Raw genomic sequence first — 15,431 nt, forward strand, 5'->3', positions numbered from 1 at the left:
AATAAGTAGACAAAAACAAGCCCAAAGAGTATCTAATTGATACAAATTAATAGATACTTATGAGGATATCTGTACTGTATGTGCTTAGGTATCATGTACTATATAAATACATGGTTCCCAAAGTTTTCAAGGCGTGACCCCCGAAATAACGTGTCAGAGAGGCTTGGAGGGAGGCTATACAGTTTCACTATTAATCAGGTTTTAATCTGTTTCGGACATCATCTATACATGCATTGAATTGATTAACCTTTGGTTTATACCAGTGACACCAGTCATGTTAATCACCTTCTTGTTCATCATCAGATAACACTAACAGTGCTTGAACAGATAAATGCATTTTCTCAAATTTCTCATTCATCAAAACGTCAAAGGCTTGCAATTGCTCATTCATTTTCTCAAGTCACATCCACGTCATCAAATCAAACAGCGCATCTCCTCAAACATTTTAATCCCAGTTACAATATCACAATAACGTGCGATTCAACAATCCACATATTCATTTGGTCGTAATTCATATCCACAATCCATGCATGAAGACGATTCAATTTATGCTCGAATGAATCCGGGTGCAAATAAATCCACAGCCGAGAATATGAAACTAATCAGAGCCAAACGCCCGGCGGGATTCACATCTCACGAGCGCCGTATATATGATGTGCATTATTTAGGACAAAGTAAATTTATTATAAGCATTTTAGGTATATTATTTTACATTATAAAAGCCCCCTCTAGAAAAACGAAGCACAAAAAACATAATTCAGAATGGTATAATGGGATCTAGACTGAGAATTATTTCAGGAAGGGAGCTGGCATTTCTTTGCGAGGACGTGGCCATGCAGGTTATCGAGCAAACTGACCAGGTTCAAACTTTTTGATCTGTTGCCATAGTGATTTAGAAAATCGCACGTTGGGGAACCGAAAGGTCTAGTTTAAGTCAAGTTATCCTGAAAATTATCCGGCTAACTCAGTTAGCCAGGTACGAGGAACAGGGCCCAGTTGGAAGGCATTCCAGGTGTTGGAAGCATCAAAGAAAAAAACTGTTTTATCTAGTTCAGAACAAACTTGAGGAACCCTAAAAACCAACCAGTCATTTGAATGTTGAGGTTCCACGATTCCATTCCAACAGTGTTGTGATGTAAGGGGGATGTAAGGGGGATGTTTACCAATAAGGGATATATATTGAATAACAGTTTGTATAAATAATTGAACCAAATTGTTCAATAAACTACTGAAAACGTCTTAGCTGCATCTCTGCACCTTACAGAAGCGTATACTTTCAACACATGTCAAGACCTACTCAGCTTTCTGTGTGGCTGAAGTTAAAAGGTGTCAAGTTAACACATATTGGATTATCATAGGTTCAACCTACTGTATTACTGTCATCACAGTACATTACACACATGTACAACTCAGATATTGGGGAAGTACAGAGAAGCTCTCGCTCTCCAGGGGAAGAATGTGAAAAAGGTGCTTTGGTGGCAAGTTCTGCACAAATAACAATCTATACAGTCAAAGTTTGTGCCTCCAAGAGGAGTTAACCCAAAATAAATTCGCCTGTAGGCCAATGACGACATTGCATTTGTTACATGATACATCAGGTATCATATGAATGAGCTATGAAATGACACATGAACCTGTTGCATAAGTAACAGGGTTTCCCTGTGTCCAGAAGGGCCTGGGCGGAATGTTTAGTTACTATGGAGAGAGGCTAACTGGTGGTTAGGACTGGTATCTGGATTCCGTCATGGTCCACACACACATGCTCCCAGAGGGAGGAGTCTTCAGTGCCAGAAAGAGCCAACTACAACAGTTCTTCAGCTGGCAGCTTTAGTTGGTACACAAGGACATAAAGCTTGCCAGTGAAGAACTGCTGCAGATCAGCCAGTAAGCACTCGGCACGCACACCAGTCTTGGGTCTCTGTGTGTGTAGGCTTGTGAGGGCATCGAGTTTAAGCAGGACCTGTAGTGAGAAGGAAGAGAGAGAGAGAGAGAGAGAGAGAGAGAGAGAGAGAGAGAGAGAGAGAGAGAGAGAGAGAGAGAGAGAGAGAGAGAGAGAGAGAGAGAGAGAGAGAGAGAGAGAGAGAGAGAGAGAGAGAGAGAGAGAGAGTGAGTGGGGGGGCAGTGAAAAATAACAGAGATGCAAATTTTAGAACATCTCTACAAACAACCATTAGGGAAAACAGCTGACCAGAAAAAGGTCATTCAGGCTGTTCACATGTGTGATGTTTGTGTCATGTGTAACAATTAATAAAACAGACCTGTATTTTGAGTTACAATGATTTATGAAAGTTGCCACAAAGTCCAACTCTTCCAGAAGGTATATGTAAGGTATAGATATACTGTAGGGTGTATAATGTCATAATAATAAATTCTGCCATGAACCTCTAAAGCCTATTCGGGTACATGCAGTACATCATTAAACTCCCTGTAGTCCAATGACGTTGTGTACATATTCTAATGATGATGCCGTGTAACATTGTAATGACGATGGTACGTTTGCCAGATGAGTGCACCCCAGTCAGCTGTGCCAGCTACTGCCTTTGCATTCCCTTCGCTCCTGCTATAATTGAATACAGAGGAGGCTGGTAGCTTGATAGCCTGGCCCCTTGGCTACGGCCTGGAACTTGTGATGGGAAACAGCCCTCCTTCTAGTGGGGCGTTTTAATTTACACAGTGACTAGAGAGAGCTGAAAGAATTTTCGTAAAAATGTAGGCTTCCATTCCCTCCAGTGACTTGGGACCGTTCCAACGCTATTGAACGCTTTTTTGTTCGGGGGGGGGGGGGGGGGGGGGGGGGTCGGTACCTAATGTTCATTCATTACTCAACTTCTTAGATAAGTTGGTTAAAATATGATTACATCTTCCAACAGAGAAGCTCCCTCCCCTTCAGTGGAAGAAATTGAAAAGGGCACTCTGTAACAATCTGTATAGTCAAAGTCACGCCTCCAAGAGGAGTTAACTGTAGAGAAAACTGGTTTCTGAGTAGAGTTGACCTCTTAAGCCCTAGCCATATTGTCAGATAATTCGCCTAAAAGTACATACCCAAGTAAATGGGAGATTGCTCCACTTCTACAAGGTCCATTTGCATGTTCTTGGTATCTGGGGACATCTAGACCTCATGTATTCCCAGTGTCAGAAATATTGTGTCTGTTACTATGCTTGAGTAAATTGTAATGAACCAAAAGGAGAATATCAATTATTATTATTTTAGTTTATTTCATTTTTGATGGTGAATAACACTGGCACCAAGCAGTAGAATATGAAAACTGCAACAGACGGGATAAGCGTTCATGCATTAGATTAGTTTCAACACCGACGTGTTCGGTATGACTCATTAATTATAATTAATTGTAAAATAGAAACATGAGTGTAATTATTGTCAAACCCTATAAATAGCATTTGGAATAAGTCTTTCCGAATGAATGCAGCATGGTTTATCTTGCATTATCGGAAGACTTGTCACAAGGTGCGCTCCGCTGCTGCTGCCGGGAGCGTGTTTTCAGAGATAGGGCAGTCTATTTGCCGAGAGCACATAAGTAGAGTCTGCTACCCGAGACACATTCTCCTTGATTTGTACCGCAATTTGGGACCCAAATCGGAGCGTGAAACAAAACGCACAAAGTCCTCTCCACCCTGGGATTTTTGGCCACCGGAACGGTCCAGCATGAGATTGGAGATGAATTGGGCATTTTCCAACCCTCCATGAGCAGCATTATGCCCACAGTGTTGGATGTCATATTTCCCCAACCCCCAACTACATACAATACCCAATAACAGCAGGCCGAGGTCAAGAGAGGATTTTACGCCAGGTTACCCAACATCATTGGAGCAATAGACTGTACCAATAGAGTTGTCTTTGAAATTGACAACTTCATTGGATTTATTTATTCTCAACAAATATTTTAAATCATACGATTAAATATTGTTTAAAATAAAAAGCTAAATACCATTACTTAGTTTGTCATGTTTCCAAAATAAGATTGTTCACAACTAAATTATTTCTACCTTCAATTTGTTGGTTAGATGACCTCCGTGATCAATCTCGCTCTCAGTGAAGTTCCTCTTTTTAGTTAGCTTGTGTACGACCTGTGTACGCATGTTTGATAAATCTGGATTTTTCTGTGCGTAGAGACATTCAAAATTCTGTGCGTAGGAGAGAAAATAGAACACTTTCTACGCATTATGAGGCCCCAAGTATTCTGGAAAAAATTTGCCTTGTCCTCCTTTACTGTAGGTGCACGGCTAGGATTAGTCTCGTCTGGCCATTGGACGGTTGCAGTCTGAGAAGCCTTTTCCCAGCAGCGTAGTCTCTCTCAGTTCAGGGACAGGACTTTTGGCAGAGTAGCTCTCACAGCGAACCCAGCAACCCCTGGAAACTCAACGAACCCCACGCTGCTCTGAACGACAGTGCTCATGGTCTGTGGAGGCGCACACACACACACAACACACACACACACACACCCCAGCCCAGCACTCGCTGGCCCAGCTAAATCCTTTTTCAACATGACCAACTTGGTCTGATTCTTCTGAGACCGTTGTGTAAGAACACAAATTGTGATCGGGGCTTGCAAGTCCTAGATCTTATATTGAATCTACAGGGATCTGTATTTTTGGTGGGCCACAGTGGAGATTGTACAAAAGGGAGAGAGGGTGTCTGCTTCAAGTCCAGTTGTTGAGGGGCACCCGATAGGCTGTGGCACCCATTGTTAGCAAAGCACAGATAAGATCCTTCTCATGTGGAACGCGAGTGAGCTAGTGAGTAGGGGGAGGATCATAGTTACATTACAGTGAGAGATGGAGAGAGATGGACTGATAGAAAAAGAGAGACAAGAGAGCTTAATGTTTAATGCTTAGTGTAACCTTTGGCAGTTAAGGGCAAAGACCAGTGCTGTTAAGGATAAATAAATGGGTGAGGTGACCATTGAAAATCTTGTGTATGTCATAGGCTACTGTTAACCCTTTAAACTGCAATGAACCCCTATTATGTATTCAATCGAATAACAGGGTGAATGGAATTAACCTATTAAAGAACAGGGTATGTGAATGGAGTCGACCTATTAAATAACAGGATACGTGAATGGAATGAACCTATTAAAGAACAGGATACATTAATGGAATTAACCTATTAAAGAACAGGATACGTGAATGGAATGAACCTAGGACAGACATATTTTAACCTTTCAATCAGTTTAAGGGGACATTTAAGGGGAAAGTTTCAACGTTAAAATAAGATTACCCGAGACATAGCCTAGCACCTTACCTAGATCAACATAATTTGCAACATACAACATACTGTATGTTCGCTAAGTTAGCAAACACACAAAGGCTGACACAGGCTAAAAACAGTGCACAAAAGGAAATGATTTTAAGAGCGACCAAAACTCACTTGAGGCGTGATATTCTAGCAATGCTAACGGGTAGTTAGCATGGCAGAGTTCAGGAAATTGATTGTCTAGGAACAGAGCACTCCACTTGGACAACAGTCCATTTTGGAAAAAGCAGATTTTTGGGTTCGTACTTAAAAGGGGAATCTCCTGTCGGTGTTGCCTCCGGCTTGGGCCGGCCGTCATACTAACTCAATTGGCAGAGTTAGCGGGTGGGAAGTCGATGGGTGGTAATCTGGACGTTGTAAACAGCGACTCCTACAGGTCGGTTGGGGCGCCTGCACAGCAGAGACAGGAAAATGGCGGGGGCAGTGTGAGCCTCCTACACGTTACTCCTTGCCAAATGAGAGTCCGCCCTGGCAGGTGAACAGATGCGACTGGCTGCCTCCACATGTATCGGAGGGGACATGCGATGGGCTTCGATCCTCCCTACAACCGGCCAGTGGGGGGCACATGCGAGCAACGATCAAGACAGGGGAGGGGAGAATTGGCATGGCTAAATTGGGATGGGAGAAAAAGAGAAAAAGTGGATAAAAAAAGGGGAATCTCACCCATTTTAAGAATTCACATTTGCAGATTTTACATCCCAGTGATATCAGCGGTTGCAGGGTTCTCTCTCTGATTTCTGGCTTTAGGAGAGAGTGGTGCATGTTTACAAATACTGACTGAACTGTCTTGGGGCTCAGGAAGAACAAGTTTGACTTCTTAAAATGGGTGGCATTCCCCTTTAAGGTTATGGTTAAACATGGTTGGTACTGAATGTAAGTGTGTGTGTGGTCATGTGTATTGTATGGTATCTAAAGTGAGAGTGGGTGCACAGGAGAAAAACAACAAGCACAATTTGCAATAGCAAGTGACCTTTTTGCAACAGGCCACTCCCATGCCCTTTTAACACACACACACACACACACACACACACACACACACACACACACACACACACACACACACACACACACACACACACACACACACACACACACCAGAGCATGTGAGCGGCGCGGCGCTGGAGCAGAGCGGGTGGTTTTGAAGTGAGTGACGGAGTGGGTTTTAAAATGGGTTGGCGCGACTTCCGGAGCGAGAGCTTTCCTCCGCTCCAATCCGCTCCGGGCCGCTCAGTGCACACAGAAACTGATGTAATATACATGTAGTACAATGCCAAAGCAACAGGTGGCGATGTACAAACATGAAGGCCATTTTCAACCAATGAGAAGGGTGAACCGTCACTCACATCCTGCTAAGACCAAAGTATAATCCGCCATCTTTAACACTTTGATTGCCTAAGGCTAAATTCATGATATACCATAGGTTGCCAGCTCTATTTGTCTATGGAGAAGTTCCCCTTCTTTGCAGGGCTATAACTTTTTAAATTCTATTGCTAAATTGCCATTATTAGGGCCCATTCAATGTCCTATATGTATTGTTCAGGGTGTATGAACGTTAAACTTTTTCATTCACATGTTCATACTAAAATATGATCTAAAGTATAAGTATGTTTTCATCTCTTTCTGCAGCTTTCTCCAGAACGTGATTTATAGCCCCAAATGCATTATATTCATGATCAAATACAGTTTGATAGCAATCGGCGCGATATAAAAAAATCCAACTGGACGGACTTCTGGAAGTTACTACACGTCATCTGATGTTGACCGGATGGGCGAGGGGGCGTTTATAATTCCGTGAGCAGCGTTATACCATTCATCTAATGTGGGTCAAATGTTCATCATAGCAGTTAGTGTCGAACACGGAAATATTACACGCTAAAACTCACCCCAGTCTCCGCGGGCCGTTGGGCGATCAGCGTGGGGTAGACAGTTTTCCATTATGGGATGTAAAAATACCCGGTCCATTTCCATGTTGTATAATGGTATATACGTCCAAATCATGTTGTTTATCAAGTTATTGGCAACGGATCGCTATGTATTGTGTCAAGATGGAGTCGCGGGAGCTATAGAGAGTGGCCGGAAGTAATATGGGTGAACAGCACTTCAGCCACATCACTTCCTGTTTGGCGCTTCTGCCGATCGGCCACCAGATGGCGCTCTTGAACCGCTAGAGGATTGAGAGGAGCTCTGAACTGTGTGTGAAGGCTGCGGATGGAAAATATGATTCCGATCACAGATTTTTGAAATATTGATATCAAAGACGAGTTACGGCGTCTTCGGCAACTTGAGCATGGCGGGGAAGGATGCCTAAACTCGTCTTCTGGCAGTTAAAGTGTTAAAGTTAACGCTGTTGTTGTTAGCTTACATGCTAACGTGTATGGGATCGACCATAGCATTGTGGCTAGGCTAGCTTCCATGGCTTAGTAGAGCTAGTTGAATGGATAAACGTTATTTAACATTGCAGAATGGGTACAATTACAATATGGCTCAATACAAACAATTGTTAAGGGGCCCAGGGGGATGGGTACCGAATTCGGTACTTTTGAGGTACCGAACCGAAACACGTCGGTACTACCGAGTATCGAATCAAGTGAGAAACCGAAAAAAAAATAGAAAAAAAATTAAAACAAATATTTTTTATTAATCTTTTTTTTTTTTACTTTTTTTTACTTTTTTCTTTTCATGTCAACGTTCACACGCACAATATATGCTTACCTAGGATTTGACTTGATTCAGCAACAAAGCAGTCGGAGCAATGACAAGCCGAAAACTTGTAGTTATTTGAAGTTTGGATATTTTTTTTACGACTGAGGTAGGTAAATTAAATTTCTTGAGACTAAAGTACCGAAAAAAGGTACCGTTGGGTACCGGTATCGATTCACAGGTACCGGTACCGGTATCGGTTCAAATGTGAAAGGTACCCATCCCTAGGTGTAGACTGTTGTAGTTTGGTCAAATCAAGCTAATTTACATCATCCTCCAAAAAAAGAAAAAAATGCTGAGCGAGCTGTGGAGCGGGGAGCGCTTGATTCGTAAATGAAGGTGAGCGGTGAGCGACTTGGGGGGGCGGGCCAACATGAGCGAATGAGAGCGGAACCAGACCAGTCTAGAGCGAAGAGCGGATTTCCGGAGCGCTCCGCTCCGCTCACATGCTCTGACACCCACACACCCTCCATTTCAGCCTGCTAGGGTGAAACCTGTGTCCACTAGAGGGTGGGAACGTTTTTGTGGACCAACCGACCAAGTGATAGAGTAACCTATAGAGCTGCTGGTCGCAACTAAAAACCGCAGAACTTTTTTGTAAAGATCTGTCGATTGGTGAACAGCTTGGGCCCAAGTGTATTTCCTGCTACCGTATCGGCAAACACTGTGATAGGAAATAAATTTGACAAACCACTTTCCTTTCCCTTCACTTCAGAATATGAATTGAAGAGCAGAATGTGATTACCAATGACAGGGCCATTCTGCTCACTCATATTAGCTGTACCTCACCCCTCAGTGTCTCACTGCGCCCCTCTGGACCTCTCCTGGATAGACTCCTTCCCTTGACGTTCTCAAATGTACAACCTATTCACTGCCAAGTAAGAAAGAAAAGAAGGAAATCTCTCTAGATGGTTAAAAGAGACAGAGAGATTAGTTTGTCCCACGTGAATTAAAAGCCCTCTCGTATCACTGAGCTGTGGCTGCTGCCTCAGTGTAAGTTCAGACCCATTTATGCACTTAGTGACGTTCTTTGCTTCCTCGCTCCATGTTAAGCATGCACACTACATGCTCTTGCGCACACACACACACAGTCCGTCCGGGAGAACACAGTGTACCAGGAGGAGTGATTTATTACGCGGGGCAGACGCTTCCCGGGACAATTACAGGCAGCCTCAGCAACAGGCTGTAAATGGCTCTCCAGTGTGTGTGTGTGTGTGTGTGTGAGCGTATGCGTATGGTATGTGTAGGGGTGTCGCGGTATGACATTTTCTCACCGCGGTTGTGTGTGTGTGGCTAATCACTGCGGGATGCGGTGGTACCGTACTTCTATAATTTTTATTTTATTTATTATTATTTTCTTTTATACCTGTATATATTCTTTTATTATTAAGACATGAGAGTTTACCCGCAATCGTGATTATAAAAAATGTCTAAGGTCGTAGGAGTCCCGAAACTATTTTAAACATGTTTGATAATCTATCCATTTGTCCCTCAACGTTCTGAAATGTGATACAAGTAGTAAGGTGTTGCCTGCTCCTTTAAGAGCGATGCGTTGTGGGATATGCCCTTCTCCTTACTTAAAACTAACGTTATTTGAGAGAACATTTAACGTTAATATAACACTATTTTAACGTTAGTGAATGTGAATGCACATACATAGCTAGTTAAATATCACAACTTGTGTCATCATTGTTCATCATTGGGGGAAACTAAGTGCTGCCTCTCCGCCGTCCCCGCTACACTCGGGACTACACTAACGTTATAGATAGCTAGCTAGCCTATAGCTAACGTCACAGATAGCTAACATTAGCCTATAGCTAACGTCATAGATAGCGAACGTTAACTTACGTTTGCAAACAAAGCCAACGTTATCCAGTTGACATTACAGATCATAATAGCTATAATAACATTAACGAAGTGAGCGTAGGGGTTAGTCAGAGTGTAGCGGGGTCGGTAGAGAGAGGCAGCACTTCATTTGCGTGTAACGTTAGTCAATAACATTGAGCAAGTTACATGACCGGCACTTCGGCCCGGGAGGGAGAACACTCCCCTGTACTCCACTACGGTTCAGATTAATACAGGAAAAGGTAACATTGGGGGCTCGAGTCCGGGATATGAAAATAAATCCTGATTTCATCTGTGAGTTGTAAACTGTATGGAAACGTGAAGTTAGCTCATGCTACTGGAAAACGGACGCCTCGTCATTAAATGAACCGAGTTAAAAATGATGAGTCCCCTTTTTTGTTTAGTCCACGGTTGACGCGGTTGTCTGTTCTGCATCCGCGGGTCACTTGACACACCGCGGAATTGCGGTGATGCGGTTACCCCGACAGCCCTATGTGTGTGTGTGTATGCATGATGAGTCACTTGTGTATGTGTGCGAACGTGTGAGAGTGTAGATCAGGATTGAAGTCCAGTTGTGTGTGCATGTGTGTATTATATATATATATATATATGCGTGTGTGTGATAGTGGGAGGGGTAACCCAACAGTTATGGAGAGAGAAAGCGAAGCCTAGCATCGCCAAATGACGTCATTACTCACTGAAGGACACGTGTATAAGAAAACATAAAAAAAAAAGAAAAAAAAAACACACACACACATGCATGTACGCACACACGCGCACGTTTGTATTTCAAGCAGCTCCAGGTTCTCCTGAAGCTGTGCAGCAGCGGTTGCTTAGGAGACCAGGGGTGGACTCGCTCACCGCTCATCACAGCCACGCAGCTCTGACGTCAACCGCTGGCACTTAAAGAGCAGGAAAAGGCCAAGTGTGTGTGTGTGTGTGTGTGTGTGTGTGTGTGTGTGTGTGTGTGTGTGTGTGTGTGTGTGTGTGTGTGTGTGTGTGTTTAGGATTACACAGACGACTTGATGATTTGACTTGCAAGACCACTAGGTGGCGCTCTGAGGAGGTGTCAACAGGTCACTCACTAGGATTACTCACTCAACTGAAGGGCAGACGCCGACTTATTTGATTGGCTTAGAATATGTGATGTAATGCACGTCAGAGCCAAGGACAATGGGTTAGGGGGTAAACGTTTGACAAACTGCCATTCCTAACTTGATAGCTTAGCCGAGGGGGCGCAGTTTTACCCTTCTTGAAAGCAGAGAGCCGCCATTGGCCCGCAGGCTGTTAGGGGTATGTTTAGGTAAGTGGGAAGAAAAGGTTTTCACACACACACCATAAAATACAACCCCCATCTCTTCCCTGTCTAATGTAAATAGCTTTCGAGTCAACAGCAAATCAATATATTGGCCTGCTGTGTAGAATAGGATTAGTGAGTGGAGAGGGACGCACACACACACACAGTCCTAGTTGGAGTGTAAATCTAGCAGAGAGCGAGGCTAGCGCCCTGTCAGAACAGCTTCATCATAATGTGCTGCAGGGTTGGCACGGAGCATCAACCAACGACCGATAGAGAAACATGTATGAATTGTGTGTGTGTGTATTATGACTGGGCAATATACCGATATGTAGTGTTTATCATCGTATCCATGGTCATATCATGGAATTGTATTTATTTTGTGAATCGTGTGATATAGTTTTGTCTTCATAAATGCAATTTTTTTTTTTTAAACTGTGTGTGTATGCATGGCAGGGGCCTGTGTGAATGCGTCACAGAAAGGCAATGGATGTTTATGTACGTGTGAGAGAATAATGGATTGGGAGGGGGGGGGGGGGGCAGAGAGACATACCCTGTCTTATAGAGTTGTGAGCAATTCTCACACGCATGCTTGTATGTATACACACACACACACACCCACCATGCTGATAAATCTGTAGGTGAGGGTTTCTTTGTGTAATTCAATACAGGAGACAGTGCTAGCTAGGCCTTTTCCTCTGCTGCTTCTCTTGTGATGGAGGACAAACCACACACCCACAATCCATCTGGCTCATGAAAGGTCACAGCTGACAGAAACAGAGGGAGCAGGAGGATGTGTCTGGGTTTGATCAGAGAGTTGGAGTAACACTCCCAAAACTGTTCCAAAGTCTGTCTATAGGGAAGTTGGTTCACTCCACCACCATCTTGATAACGGGGACTAACAAGACTAACCCCTATCATATGCTTTCATATTCACTAGTGAATTACTGACAACACAGAACGGTTCATATGGTTGAAATGGCCAATTTTGTAATTGAAAAATGCCTTTTCCCCCCACATAGACCAGTTTCTACACATGAGCCATCCAGTGATTTCTGCCACAGAGTCCTTAGTTACCATGGCAACCACTCACTGCGCGATTCCCAGCCTTTTGGGGAATAAACTCATTTTAATCTCAAAATGCAGTACATTATAATAATACTGTCAACATAAAATCACATCACATTTAACCTTTAAGCCATATTTTCAGAAAATTCGCCAAAAGTACATACATAAGTAAAGATTGCTCCACTTCTACAAGGTCCATTTGCATGTTCTTGGTATCTAGGGACATCTATGGACATCTATGGACCTCTGGGAATGTATTTCCAGTGTCAGAAATATTTTGTCTGTTACTATACTTGAGTAAATTGTAGGGCTGGGCAATTAATAAAAAAAAATCGTGATCTCGATTCATAGACCTATGCAATCTCATTTCTAAATGACGTTTTTTTTCTTTTTTTTATTAAATTCATTTTTTACTTTTTACTTTACTTTTTAAATGATTTTATTGAAAAAATAAGAATCGTGATAGAATCGTGATCTCAATTCTTAGATTCACATTTTAGCAAGAATCACCCAGCCCTAGTAAATTGTAATGAACCAAAGGAGAATATCAATTATTTTTGTATTTCCCATCTTTGACGGTGAATAACAAACACCATGCTAACATTGACCAGACGTGAAACATTTAGCTATTCAGCACCTTTTTTAGATCAGGTATACACAAGATCTAAGCAAATGAATAAAGGGCAGATGATTTACAAGGGGTTTTGTAGATACAGTACTGAATTTTGCCATCCTGACACATGCAATTTCAAATATTAATATAGAATATCAATATCAATATAGTTTTACGAAATTAGAAAGCCCTGGGTCTCTTCTTTAAAAAGACTACACACACGTATATGCCAGCTTCCTTTATTTCGGTCAAATTCATCAGGCGCCGCGATGCGCCGTTTGTTTGGTAAACAAACGTAGTGCTGAAAATATACACTTTGACTGCTGTTTTGAAAGGGTTAGGGTCTTTACTCTTGGCTACATTTGAAAAAGAAACGCAACATTAATGAATACGTTCTGTATTAATCTATTTATGGCATGATATCAATCTCGTACCCGCTCAGGCTTAACTCATTCAACACCAGCCACGAGAAAAGTCGAGTTAACTCGCCAACCGCTCAGCGCCAATCACGAGAAAACTCTGGTTTTAATCGTTATTTATAACTTTTATTAGTTATATCCATTCATTTTCATCCATCCAGCCTGATGTTATCATTGGGAATGGGTCTGAGCTCGCAAAAGGGCAAATACCACCGCCTACGCCTTCCAGCAGGTATTGCACTCTATTAGAAATGGTGTAGTTTCTTTTCAGGGCCGATCTGAGCCATGCGGGCGGGGTTTAAATACTCAGACGAGGCAGGCCTTTACAACGATGGCATGGTACACTAACCCCGCCCGCCCGTTAATGTGTACCGCTCGGTAATGTGGGACGGACCTCCACGAGCAGTATTAGGAATGGCGATCAGATAATTGGATTATTTATTTTGCATTACATCAGAGACAAGGTAAGAACACTATATATAGAATCTTGCGTTGATCTGATATTTCTTTCTACCGCGATCGACGGTGTCTCTGTGTATGTGTGTGTGTGTGTGTGCCGTTGGGTGCAGGAGGTGGCGGGGGGAGCCCCGCGGTCCAGGGCCCTTTTCATTCTTGCATGAGGAAGGATAATGACCATCTAGCGTTGATTTCAGGAAGATTCGATAATCAGGTAAAAAATGACAACGTGTTTAGTGTATTCCACTAAAGGGCTATTATCGCGTCTTTTCCTGGAATTACTCAGAAGCACCCAAACTATATTCATATTCAAAACGGTATAAAACGGAAATGTACAGATGAAATTCTGCTTTGTACTGTATAGTATATTGTATTGTAACTCAGTTACTTCTACTCTGCATTGCACATTGTATATATGTATATACTTAACACTTTTGTCTACGTACTTCTTGACTTCTATTTTATATTTGCTATACTTATTTTATACTTATCTATTTTTGTCTAGCACAGTCTCTGGAGCGTAACAGAAAGAAGCATTTTGTATAAAAGTATTCTGTACTTCTGTATGACAACTAATAAAGAAACTTGAAACTTGAACTTGAAAAACAATCAGTTTCGTGGATGTTGACTGGAAGCAACTCACTGACAAGTCGACGGGTGTATTAGACCCATAGCTATAATATAAAGATATATTTTAAGCACTCGCAAGTGAACAAAGCGCCCCATTGACTTACAGCGCTGGCGTAATAGCGCCCTCTGGGGCCCCGACCCGTGGCGCAGAATGAGTTAAGGGGTTAATGATTTTCTGTGAATGTGTTTGTTTTGTAGCAAGTAGTTTCATTGTCGTCACCGTACTTGAACACATATACTGTAATGTATTGGATATGTATTGTGTTTTTCATTGCAAGGTGGGCGGGAGGGGAGGGCTTTTAGACTGTATTATTATACAGTATTCTTTGTACTTTTACTGTACAACGTTTACTGTCTAGGACTACAGATGGAAATTAGCTTCTTGCTAAATCTGGTGCATCCCATGTCCTTGTTTACCACAAATGATTAATATACGTGCACTGTCCTTTTCATAAAACAAACTAAACTAAGATTCCATTATTGCATAGCATACTGGTACACCTAATAAAGAGGCCACACTCAACTTGTGTGATGTGAGTGTGATGCGTGTGGCCACTTTATTAGGTGTCCGGGTATTACCTAATAAAGATGTTGCTAATAAATATGTTCCTAATAAAGTGGCCACTGAGTTGTATATGTAGAGCTTATTAAAGATGAAAGCACATTGGAGAATATTAAGGTGACGCGGCTGGACACAGAGGGGTCAGTCTCTCTCAAAGCAACAAGTAACAATTTAATTCTTCTAAATGTGTGGCTTTTTTGGAATGAAAATCTTCAATTAGTCTCTTGTCCGCTGTGCCTATCTCCATATCTGGGGGGGGAGAGAGAGAGAGAGAGATTGATATGCACAAAAATAACTAGTGAAAACTCCCAAAGAAAGAAAGATAATGGAAATATAAACATAAACAGACAGACTGTAGACAGACAGACAGATGGATAGTGTATTCCCACAACACATACTGTAACCCTCACACACACACACACACGCACACGCACACAATGTATATAAAGGCCTGTCAGCCATTTGGTACAATGTCACCCAGACAATCAGTGAATTATTCATATCATACCATGAATATGCATGACGCCTGACCATTGCCACTCATGTGCACGTGTGTGTGTGTGTTTGTG

Source organism: Notolepis coatsorum, assembly GCF_963971535.1.
Source record: "Notolepis coatsorum genome assembly, chromosome: 1".
Lineage (NCBI taxonomy): Eukaryota > Metazoa > Chordata > Actinopteri > Aulopiformes > Paralepididae > Notolepis > Notolepis coatsorum.